This window comes from Hevea brasiliensis, chromosome 5 (genome assembly GCF_030052815.1).
Source record: "Hevea brasiliensis isolate MT/VB/25A 57/8 chromosome 5, ASM3005281v1, whole genome shotgun sequence".
NCBI classification, from domain to species: Eukaryota; Viridiplantae; Streptophyta; class Magnoliopsida; order Malpighiales; family Euphorbiaceae; genus Hevea; species Hevea brasiliensis.
In genome coordinates this window covers 28,982,361-28,995,092 of record NC_079497.1, presented here as the reverse complement: position 1 = coordinate 28,995,092, position 12,732 = coordinate 28,982,361, and the positions used below count along the sequence as shown (strand labels likewise).

The following is a 12,732-nucleotide window of genomic DNA, read 5'->3' as shown; positions in this document are numbered from 1 at the left end:
ATAACATGATCCTGTAGTATACTTAATGAATTACCGAACTTCGCCTACCGATAACCCATTAACTACATTAAAAGGGATTTTAAAGCAATTCTATTTCCTTTTAAAGGTGGTGAGCAATTTTGACAGGTATTAAAAACTTTTAATTTAAGTTAAACCATATATCAAATTTTCAATCAATTTAAAGTTTTCACAAATTTTATAAAAATTTTGGCAGAGCGCCATCTATAATTGGGAAAAATCAGTTCTTCAAAACCTGTGAAAACACTCCCAATAATTTCATTTCTCAACCCCAACTGCCAACATATTCTCAAATCAATACAATTCAATCAAATCTCAATTCAAAATACACAATTCAAACATTCTTAAAAACAGTTTAATAAACTCATCAACATTGCATTGAATTTAATTTACACACACAAGTCTTAATTTACAGAAAGAAAATTAAAAAATAATATTATTACAGACTTAAGTGTACAACTGCTCATTTACTACATAGATACATATGGACAATATCATATTTACATCAACTAAATTACATGGGTATAAAATAATACCCGTACAAAAACTTCAGTGGGGTCCTTGTCAACTTAGCAGCTCACTCTACTGCTTTTTCCTTTCCCTTATCTGCGACAGCAAATAAAGCTATTGCTGAGTATTGTTTACTCAGTGGTGCACAATAAAAATTTAAAGATGCTGAAAATAAAATATTCATTAATAAACAGTAATTCAAAACCTTTCACAATCACATTTCACAAATTTAAAATCAACATTCATAATATCATTTGCCAAATAATTTATAAATCATAGTGTTATTAATCCATACACAACTTAGGTCATGACACAAAATTTTTTATCAATGCCTTGTTGTACACCACAACAAAGCAATCTCAACCCCACTAATCGAAATCAATGAGGGAGGTGGCTAGTTAGCTATATGAGTACTCATCCGATCTCAACCTCAACTGGCAAGCCAGAGAGGGAGGAATATAGTCGATCTCAACCCCATAAATGGAGGAGGAATATATAACTAATATGTTGTTTCACATGTATAGTTTGCACAAGGAAGAACTTCAAAGACAAAGTATTGCTAATGTGCAACATAGACATCAGGATGAATTTCCATCTTGGTTTAAGCAATATGTAAGTTTTTTTTATTATTGATTAAATATATATTATCAAACAAGATACTTACTAGATTTTTTATGAATATTATTTTTTAGGTGGTACAAAAGAATCTAAGAGGCTCACTTGAATCAATAAATCATTTATATGTGTTGGGTTTAGGGCCTGATATGCGTGTTGCAAAGTATAGTGGTATAATTGTGAATGGAATTAGATTTCACAATATTGAACGTGACAAGTATCGTCATAATCAAAATAGTGGTATTGTGGTGAAAGGAGAACATAATTCAGAAGAAATTGATTTTTATGGTGAGTTAACTGATATTATTGAGCTTGAGTATTATCATGGGAATTGTGTTTATGTGTTTAAATGTAACTGGTGGAATATCGGCGATAAAAAGAATGGATCAAGAACATATGGCCAATTTTGTGAATCGAAAATGGTATGTAGATGACCCTTTTGTGTTGGCAAATCAAGCATCACAAGCATTTTATATAAATGATATAAAAAAATGGCAGTGGTTGGAAAATTGTGCAGAAATCTTATCCTATAAATGTATATGATGTTCCAGAAAATGAAAGAATAGATAATGAAAGATTTAACTTTAATGACGAGCCCTATCAACAATATGAGATAAATGATGGAAATGTGATTGAACAAATTGATAATCAATATATAGAATCATTGCATCATGATGATGAAATTTTAGAAGAAATTGATGCTACCACTATACTCTCAAGGAATAGCCGAAAATCAAGTAAAGATACAATTAGTGATGATTCTACTGATGAAGAAGATGATACGATTATTGATTATTGTGTTAGTGATGCTGATGACAAGGAAGAAGATGACAATAATGAAGACAATTATGATGAGGAAGATGATGATGATTTTTAATATTTGTTACTGCATATTTCTTTTTTATTTTTTTTATACTCAAAACATATTGTAAACCACTTATTTTATTATGAACTACATTTTATTCTATTATATTTAATTTTTCATAATAATATTTTAACTTCAAATATTATTGATAAATTGAATGGAAAATAACCATTATTGAAAAACCTATTTTACTATTATTACTGATAATTTATTTGTTGCGACAAAAGTTTTTAGCGGTAAATATTCAAATATATTTGACAAAATTATATTATCACCATATTTTCCTATTTTATTTTAAAAATATTGTCACAATATATAATACATAAATTGATATACATTTTTTTGTAACTATTATTTTCAATTAATTATTTATTGTGACAAATATTTTTATAACAGTAAATAATACATATAGTAACAAAATCTTTTGTATCAAAATCTTATATAATAAAATATAGTGATTAGTTTTTTCCTTCACCAAATATGTTTGTCATGACATCTAATTTATTGGCGCCAATGATTTTGTGACAAAACATTATAACAAAATATTTATTTGACACTACATGTCTTACACATTTTTTTATTATGACAAAATATTGTGACAAATTTATATTTTATCACTAAATTATCATCTTTTTATGTTTAATATGACTAATTATAATTTTGTCACAATACATCTATATATTGTGATAAAATATAATTTATCAAAATTTATTTTTTCATAACAAACTAAATTTCTTGTAATGATCCGAAACTAATTTAAATCAAGTTATTCAAATATTTCACACAAATCACAAATCAATTTCCAATTCAAATTTCTATTCATAAAATGGCAACACAGCATTTCTCGAAATCTATAATTAATACAATTAATTCACAATGCATAGCTAAATAAGTTTTCAATTAGAAAATGATAAATTAAAGTTTATCGTACACAAACCTGAAATGAGTCGCCTCTAGGCCTTGACTCACTTTTCCTTATCTTCCTTCTCAGTCTCTTTTTCAACTGAAACACACAATTTATAGTGTTTCAGTATCAGTTTTCATAATTAATCCAACAGTTAATTTCATGCATACTTGAATGTACACCTAAACTTGCTTAAAAATGGAATTCTTTGAATTTGGTAATTTAGGGTTACTATTCATTACACTATTTAAGTCAAAATGTTGACTTTTTCATTCTTAATAGTTATGTGAATTCCAATTACACCCACATACCACATTTTGAGTATCAAATTTGTTGGCATTGGTTGCCATTTCAATTTCTAAGCCTCCTAAGAGAAATTGTAAATTTTTAATTTTGGATCACTATTTTCTACTGTTCTATTGGTCTAGTTACGGTAGGAATTTGGCTAAGTGTCCTTCATCAAAGTTGTTCCTTATTGTGTCTAGTTTATTTTCCTTTTTTAATCACTCCATTTGGAGTTTTGTAGCCCAAGTTATACTTATTTATCTAAGGGTGGAAATAGCTTGTATGTTAGATAATAGAGAGAAAAAAAAATTCCACATTATTGAAATATATGAAAAGAAAGAAGCAAAAAAAAAATATATATATATATTTTTTTTTTTTTCTGTTGTGGCACTTGGCACGTATGTGAAATAAAATAATTATTTTATTTTAATTCTCATAAATAAAAATACGAACAGATGTTTGTTAACAAGTAGATGTGTCTGTTAATAAACAGACATGTCAATTTTATACAAAAAATCACAACTATTTGTATAGGTGTCTGTTAATAAACAGACATATTTATTACACAAACAATTGTATCTATTGGAGATAGACAGATGTGTCTATCTAGAAAATGTGCCATGACTTTTCATTCTTTATAAATATAGATAACTTTTTTCAATTCAAAAATATACTACTTCTATTTCTTCTTCTTCTTCTTCTTCTTCTTCTTCTTATTCTTCTTCTTTTCTCTCTAAATTCGGATCGTATAAAGAGTTCTTAAGGGAAATCTTCAGGAGTTGTTGTATGCAGATTTCAGGCTTTATTGTATCCTGGAGGTATATTGCCATAACCTTACAGCAACATAGTGGGGGCAATTAATACCTTAAAGATAATAATTCATCACGCCTCAAAGCCTATTCCACACCCGCTGCTACAACAATTTTAAGGTATTAATCGCAATGGAGTCCAAGGCTGTTTCCGTGATGAATCAAGAGTTCGTGAAACTTGATCGTTTTAAGGAACAAATTATATTCACTAAAAAGGTGAAAGCAGATCAGGAAAAAGAAAATGAATTGCCATGCAAAGGTCATATTCTCAACAACTCGTCAAATAGGCTATAAGATTTGTTTACCTCTGTCAAGTCTCCAAAGGAAATCTGAAATTCATTAGAACAAAAATACAATATAAAAAAAAATGTATGGATAAATTTTTCATTATGAAATATTTTGAATTCTAAATACTTGATAATATGCTTTTTATGGATAAGTCCATGAATTGCACATCTTTGTTTCAAAGTTTAAGAATTTGAAAATGGTAGTTCCTAAATCACTATAAGTAAGAGGAATAATAGCACATCATACTTCTAGTTTGAATGATTATAAGAAGAAATTACCATATGCCATATACGACTTTTCTCTTAAACAGATTCAAAAAACACTTACACATTGAAAAGTTTTTTATGTGATAATTTATCTTTATATTGATGACATGCTTATAATTAGAACAAATACAATGCTATAATTTGGTGCTAAAGCTTACGGTAAATGTATTAAATAAGTTGATAAGATTTATGTGTAAAAGTTGATAAAATTTATCTGTATAAGTCAAAAGACACTTTTTACATGCATAAATCTTAATTCACGTTGATTGTGTCTATCACTAACTTAGTGGGGGATATTGTTAAAAAAAATATATATGTTAGTGATTAAAAAAAAATTGTCTCATATTGAAAGAGTTATGTCTGTTCATTAAAAAGCATCAAGAAAATCTATTTATTACCAATAATTATATATGCTCCAAAAGGTATAAGTAAACAAATGTAATTATTCTAAAAAATACAAAGTGAATGGTTGTATCTGTTCTAAGAGGTATAAGTGAACGATTGTGTATGTTCTAAGAGGTATAAGTGAACAAATATAATTGTTCTAAAAGATACAAAGTGAACGGTTGTATCTATTGTAAAAGATATAAGTGAACAGATATAATTGTTCTAAGAGATACAAAGTGAATGATTGTATTTATTCTAAAAAGTGTAAGTAAACAAATGTAATTGGTTTAAGAAATACGAAGTGAACTGTTGTATCTATTCTAAAAGGTGTAAGTGAACAAATGTAATTATTCTAATAGATATAAAGTGAACTGTTGTATATGTTCGAAGAGATACAAATGCTTTATAAATAGCAGTTTGGAATAAAAATCTATTAACTTTTCTTTTTCGTCTCTTCTCTCCATTTTTACCTATAATCAACATTATTATTCTTTAATTTATTCTTGGAAGAATTTTAAAATTGCTGTCTAGATTTATATTTTGGTTATTATCCTTGAGGGATCTGCCTAAACTACCTAGCTGTAACATAGTGGGGGTTTTACTCTTTGTCAATTTCATTATATTGAGGGAAGAAAATACTTTATATGATATTTATTACAAATTGATTAGAAATTTTGGTAGAATAATTGCTCAAATTGAGTGTGCTGGTACTATTGGTGGCTTAATGTATGCTATGCATTGCACTACTCCCGATATTGCTTTTGAAGTATATAAATTATCAAGATATACTAATAATCCTAGTGTGGAATATTGGAAAGAAATTTCAAGGGTTTTTGGATATTTAAAAAAGAAATTATAAACTGTAGATTATTCTGTGATAAAATTTTAATTGTGCTAAAACCATATAAAGAGTTGAATCCATGCAAAGAGTTGTATCCCTTAGCCAAAAGATGTAACTAAATGAAAAGATGCAATTCTTCTTAATAGTTACATGTATGAAGAGATGAATTTATTGGCCAAAAGGTTGGTACATTTTGAGCAGTAAATATAAGAGCCTTACAAGTCATTTGTAAGGAGTGATAAGAGGACAAATGAGTGTGCATTTGTGTGTGTGTAAGTTTGGCCTTGTGGATTGGTAACAACCCAGAAATTCTGGGAAATTTCTAATTCTGGCAGTTTTGGTGACCAAACTTTAGTTGGCAATTTGACTTGATTATGGGCAGAATTTGGGTTTGTTTTCTTCATAAAAGTTGTAGCACTATGTCATAGTTTTCTAATGGTTCAAAAATCAGGTCATTTGGACCTTTCTACACCAAGTTATGGTCAAATGAACTAACACTGTTTATTTAGTCATTTTTGTATAGTAGCAGTGTGCCAATTCCGGGTTTGACCTAATTGTTCACTAACTTAAAGTCATTTTCCGGGTAGGGTTTCTACACAAAAATTGTGGCATTATGTGTCTAATTTCATCTCCAATTGGCCTCACACCAATTGGAGTAGCATAATTTCAGTTTTGGTCCTCTAAGTGGACCAAGGTCTGGCTATTTAGAATTGGACCCCTACCAATATGAATTCAATGTCACTTCTCACCATTCCAACACATTCTAATTGGCCCCAATTGACCAAATTGAGTCTCAATCAGTTCAATTTGTCTCAATTTCAAAAATCCCCAAATTTTCCCCTAATTTCCCTAAGGTTATAAACCCTGATTTTGTACTTGGTTCAATTGATGAAATTAAAGTGCATACAATCCATCTACACACTCATTCAAGCAGGGTTACACCTTTAATTTCATCAAATTCATCAAATCTAACTTCTCCCTAAAGTGGCCGAAATTTCCTAAGTTTCCCCAATGTTTGATTTTGTTTCATTTTCTTCAATTTCTACTTTATTTCAAGTGTATGTATATGAATATAAAGAGAAATTAAGTGCTTTACAACTAACCTTTTTGTTGAATCTTTGAACTCCCCTTTTCTTCAAATTTTCCTTCTATTTCTTGCTCCTCTCTTCTTTTCAAGATGCAATGGTAATATTTAAGTAAGAAAATTGGGGAATTTATGGCAATTTTTTTAAGGTTTGGAAAGCTTGAATTTAAGCTTTAATGGTGAAGAAAATAAAAATAGAGAGAGATGAGAGAGGGAAGCTACGGCTAGGAAGAAGAAGGGAGAAAAAAAATGCTTTTAATTTTGTTTTTATCCCTTATTTTGACTTTTATTTAGTGTATAATTATCCACAATTTCTATTATTAGTAATTATAATTATTGGGTCATGCTGATGTCACTATAGTGATGTCATAAATCTCTTTTATTTTCTTTTCCTTTCTTTTTCCCTACTTCTTCAATTTAAATCTATATTTCAAAATTTTAATTTCATACATTTTATTAGACAATTAGGTCATGAGTCACCTCTAAGGGTGAATTGACCAATTTGCCACTCGCCAGTCTGATTCGGTCTACCAATAATTCAGTATTTCTTTTGAAACCCTGATCTAATTATTTGACCTACTTCTCAACTCTTTTCTGTGATTTTCTCATTTCCATTAGCTTCGCAATAATTCTTAGGATTGTGGTGTCATAATGTCCTGTATGAATAATTGACGTCGCAATCACTTCCCGGTACGGTCACCCATCGCTGTGACCCCTGGCTCATTTAAACTTTTATGCGCTGTTTTTCTTATTTATATTTTCCCTTCTGGTAATCACTATTAATTTTTGTTTAGGCCTTTTCTAGGTAACTTAAATATGGTTCTAAGCCTCTTAATTATTCGGACCGACACGGATCACCGGAACAGTAATATATATACAAGACTATGCATGTAGGGATGTTACACTTCCGTGCGCCCCCGACTCTCTCTCTCTCTCTCTCTCTCTCTCTCTCTCTCTCTCTCTCTCATTTTGTCTCTCCTCTCTCCTCCTCTCACCACCCCACCGCCACCCCAGCCTCCCCAGCTCACCGGCGCACCTCCAGCACCCCTCCTCGCCATCGGTCGATGCTCCAGGCCACCGAAAAATGGCCCAAAAGCTACCACTACGCACCGCGTGACTGTTCACCTTCCCGGCCAAAATTCGGCCGATCCGGCCACCAATCGGACCGGGTCTTATCCCAAAATATATCTACACCTCGAGAATTTTCCATAGACACCAAGAACACAAAAATTCATCGAGCGGTTTGTTCCATTTTTGCCCAGGAAGTTTTAGTCCATTTTGACTTTCGGACTAGATTTCTCAAAAACCGTAAACCCCACTAAAAATTCAAAGTACCGGAGTGCTCCACTCATCAAGAGCTTCGCGGCAATACCCATTTCAAATTTTTCTGACACCATTTTTCGATGGGTCCCACGAGACTTCGCAGTGTTTTTTCGAGTATTAAATGAGTTTAGAAAATTCCACAAAAATTATATACTAACCCTCGTGTTATGGGCTTTACGTAGGTACATTCAATTCATGGAAATTCGACGGTTACTCGAGTCTGCAATTTCGGGTCGGGTAGACAGACTACCGGAAAAGCTTCAGAACTAAGCTGAGAGTATAGGCTACCCCACCATTTTCAAACGTGCCGGACACGTCTCCAGGATTGGAATTGGCATAGGTAAACCCGAACCCTGATTTTTCTTAATTATCTAGTGCCTGATTTTGATAAAAATCTATAAAATATTCGTGATAGGTTAGAAAAATATAATTCCTTTTGCGTTAGCTCTATAATATTGCTAAGGACCGCAGGGCAAAGTTTTAGAATTTTTGGAGCTCAAATGGGCCTTAGGATTGGGTTGAGGAATAGTTAGGCTTACTACGGGCCTTGGGGGCATTAGGCTGGCCCAGGTCCTAGTGCCGACCCGACCCATAGGTTGGGTCATGACACATACAATGTACATTAAAGGAAATCTATAGCTACCCATGTTGCTCTCTCTCCAAGAGACCTTTCTATTCCTACAAACCTATACCTGGGGTTAGGGGGAAGGGGTCAGCTTACACAAGCTCATTGAGTAAACTAACCAGCATACTTTAAATTTATCATTTATTTCATACATGTGTAATGCAACATTCAAATGGGTTTTCATAGTATAAACATTTTACATAGGATAGACTTGTCATCAGTGACTCCCCTAATCCAATGTGTCTTGCTCATACAGAGGCTCCTCAGGAATTTCGCTTAATACATCCAATGTGCCTGAATTATACGGAGGCTTCTTAGGACTTTCGCTTAATACATCCAATGTGCCTAACTTATAAGAGGCTTCTCAGGACTTTCGCTTAAAACTTGACATACATCATGCACCAGGGGCATCTTAAAGATCTCCCCTTGGATTTTGTGGATCCATAACATACATAACATAACATAACATACTCATAAGTCATAACCATGGGGGAAGTTAGTGGGTCATCCATCCATCATGCACCAATAATAATTATGCAATTATGCAACATATTCATGCTCTAGATACATATACCCTAAATAAATATGACATGATATATGAGGAAGATCATAAATTAAATTAGATAAAAAAAATTTAATATATTAAGGTTAGAATTGCTCACCTCTTGTAGCCTATCAACTAACTAACTCAAATTGTAGCTATCCTCAGATCCTTAACCTTTCGAGTCCCTCAAGTCCGATCCTATAACATTGGACCCTAAACAGCTAAACATGGCTCTAAAACTCTATACACATATTGAACATCTTATTTAAGGCCCTTAGGAACCATAAAATCATGTTTTTGAACCTTAGAAGGGAAGGAAGAATAAGTCTGGCAGTACCAACTTTGGCTTACGAACCTATTTTCTAGATCCTCCTAAGAAACTGCATGCATTGGCTATCGAAACTATGGCTTTTGGCAATTGAACCTGAAAATTTCTAGAATTTCCAAATAGAAAACCTACAGAATCCTTCTCCCAAAAACCTCAAAACTCATCCCAAAGTTCCAAAACACAAATCAAACATTTAAACATGTCTCTAAAGCCTAAAACAACTTGAAATTACTCTCAAATCCAACATACAACCTCCAAAATCACAAAACCTATTTTTTTTTCCCAAAACTATCATAACATAAACAAGGATTTTGCTCAAATCCATTAAGGGAAACTAGTCATTTAAGGTCCATAACACTTAATCCTAACTAACTAATAATGAAACATGCAATTTCAACATAAAATCACAAACCCTAACCCTAACATGTATAAACTTCCAAAATCTCATCTGAAACATAACTCCAAATAAAATTGAAGTTATAAAAACCAAATGCCTCATCAACATGCTTGGATCTTCTTATTAGATCAAGAAGAAAAGAAAGTCATCTTTCTTCTTGGAGCTTGAAAGTGAGGGAACCAAAGACCCAAAGCTTGAATATGCTCCCCAAGCTTCTAAATAGAAGAAACCACCTTAAAATCCTTGAAAATGTCAAGCAAATCCCCTCAAAGACCTCCTTGTAAGCTCTAGAGGTTGAGAGGAAAAGGAGAAAGAATAAACAAATTTCTTTTGATAGAAAATACCCCTTGGTCCCTTTTTATACCCTCACTATTAAGGGACTTTCGGCTGCTGGAAGCCCAATTTTTGGCTGTCAAAGTTCGCTCTATTCGAGAAAAGTATTTGAACAGAAAAAGGAATTTTGGCTACTGAAAGTTCATTCTTTTGTTGCCAAAGTTCCTTCTGCCCAAAGGAAAACTTAAAAGCTTTTGTAAGCCAAAACCTTTAGCCTTTTAATTTTTAAATAAATTTTGAATACATCACACACACACACACATATATATATATACACACACACACACTTCTACCACCACTTCCTTATCGGTGGGATCTTCGACTTTGCCAGAATATTCCATCTATGATAGAAATTTTGAAGTCAGGAAATGGTGGGTGTTACACTGAGATTCCGAATAACTAGCATCCTAATCCATATATAAACAAGTTCGAAACTCAAGATAAGGTACATTCTGAAAAATTGAATAAAGCAGTCTACTTTCTGTAACCTTTTGATAAAATTATTGCTGACTTAAGCATCGGAGTGACTGTCCGACAACCACCGGACCTCACCTCTCTTCTTATTCTCAGGTCATCCAGGATTCAGCCATTGGTCACTGACTGAGTATCTGGGAATCCACAGCAACATCAAACATGTATAAAAAACCATTACAAAACCAACAACAATCATAATGGTGAACTATGCGATACTAACCAAAAACAAAAATCCATATTGCACATCTTAATCTCCACTTCAAATATCTTCTTGCATGGGCCTATTATAATTGCGCTTCATTTCACATCTACATTACATGTGTTTAAACTATCCAAATGAACATCAACAAAACTAACAAAAAACTTCTATTCACTCAAAATATCAACAAAAAAAAGTTAATATAAACAAAATTCCCCTAAGAAATTATACAAAATAACGTTAATAAAAAATATAAAATATAAAATATACAAATTCTCTAATTATGATTTTCCTATAAATTAAACATTTCCAATCAATTAAAAAAATTAAAAAATAAGATAAAATATAAAAATTTTAATAAAAAAAAAAACTAAAAAAATTACAATTGCTTCAACCTTATAACTTAAATATTGCTTATAAAAGGTTGGTCCCCGAATGAAGTTTTCCCAGTTAATTATTGGAATCCCACCATGTTAACATTCATCTTTCTAAAAAAGAATAAAAACCAAAATTAGTAAGCTAAAAAATATTATAAAAAAAACAACATATTAACATATAACAATATATTTTCCACAAAATTATAAACTAAATACTTAAAAACCTAGAAACAAAGATTAAGGCATAACGAAAAAAAAAAGGCAAAAAATCAAACACTAACATCCAATAGTACACAATAGCATAAAATCATCCATGAATAGGTAAAAATAGTACAATAATAGTATTTTTTTTTTTTAAAAAAAAAACGCTAAGACGATGATTCTAATTTTCATTATGATCAGTCAACTTTTGCCAACCACAAAATCTTCAGAGCCCTCTAAAGACTACATTCATATTGCAAGAAGAAGGGCTTAAGCCATTGACAGTCATAGACAGACAAGTCATGAAGGGTGAACTATATAAGTCATGAAACAAAAACAAACTCAAAAATAAGATTAAAATAAATTGAAATAAAATAACCTAAAATCCAAAAAAAAAAAAAAAAAAAAAAAAAAAAAAGCCATCTTACCTCTACAATACTGCAGAAAGCCAAAATAACTACAAGAAAGACTTCCAACATTTTCAGCCAAACAAACTGCAAAAGCATTTTTTTACCTCTTCAAAACCACCCATTAAAGTTTTTGACTCATCTACTTTTAGGAAACAAAAAAGAATAAAAAGACAATTAAAAAGTAAGGCAAAAAGGACAATTTTTTTTCTCCGGAAGATGACCTGAAATGACAGCACCCAACTTTGCCTTTTGCTACTTTTTTATTTGCATATGCGGTCAAGACTTCGCGAATTCCATATCTTTTTTTTATACATTTCTATTCTCAAAAGCCATATAAGTTAGGCAAGGATAAAATCATTTTGATCGTGAGTTATTCTAATATGTGTGTGTGTGTATGATTAACTGTGTCAATGGTATACAAAATAGAAGTGTAAAAAAAATATCACTGTGTCATACTTTATAATTTTAAATAAAAATTATAAAATAAATGAAAATTTTATTTTAAATTTCTATATGTAAATCATAGTTTTTTTTTAAATGAGTTTATTCTAAAATTACAAATTTATATTACATTCATTAGATATCAAAACCATTAAATCCTATATACACTAAAAAAAATAAATTATGCATTAAAATCGATTGCTAATCA

General features: G+C 31.1%; 1 long non-coding RNA gene across 2 annotated transcripts; it reads right to left on the bottom strand.

The window, feature by feature from the left end:
* Positions 1-372: 372 nt before the first annotated feature.
* LOC110663398 (uncharacterized) lies at positions 373-12,218 on the bottom strand. 2 transcript variants are annotated; one of them, XR_009148901.1, is made up of 3 exons: positions 12,102-12,218; positions 2,946-3,011; positions 373-624 (listed from the first exon to the last, which is right to left on the bottom strand). It is a non-coding gene; the product is annotated as an uncharacterized LOC110663398 (long non-coding RNA). The 2 variants fall into 2 exon arrangements; XR_009148900.1 differs by lacking the exon at positions 12,102-12,218 and having other exon boundaries at positions 2,946-3,428.
* Positions 12,219-12,732: the final 514 nt, after the last annotated feature.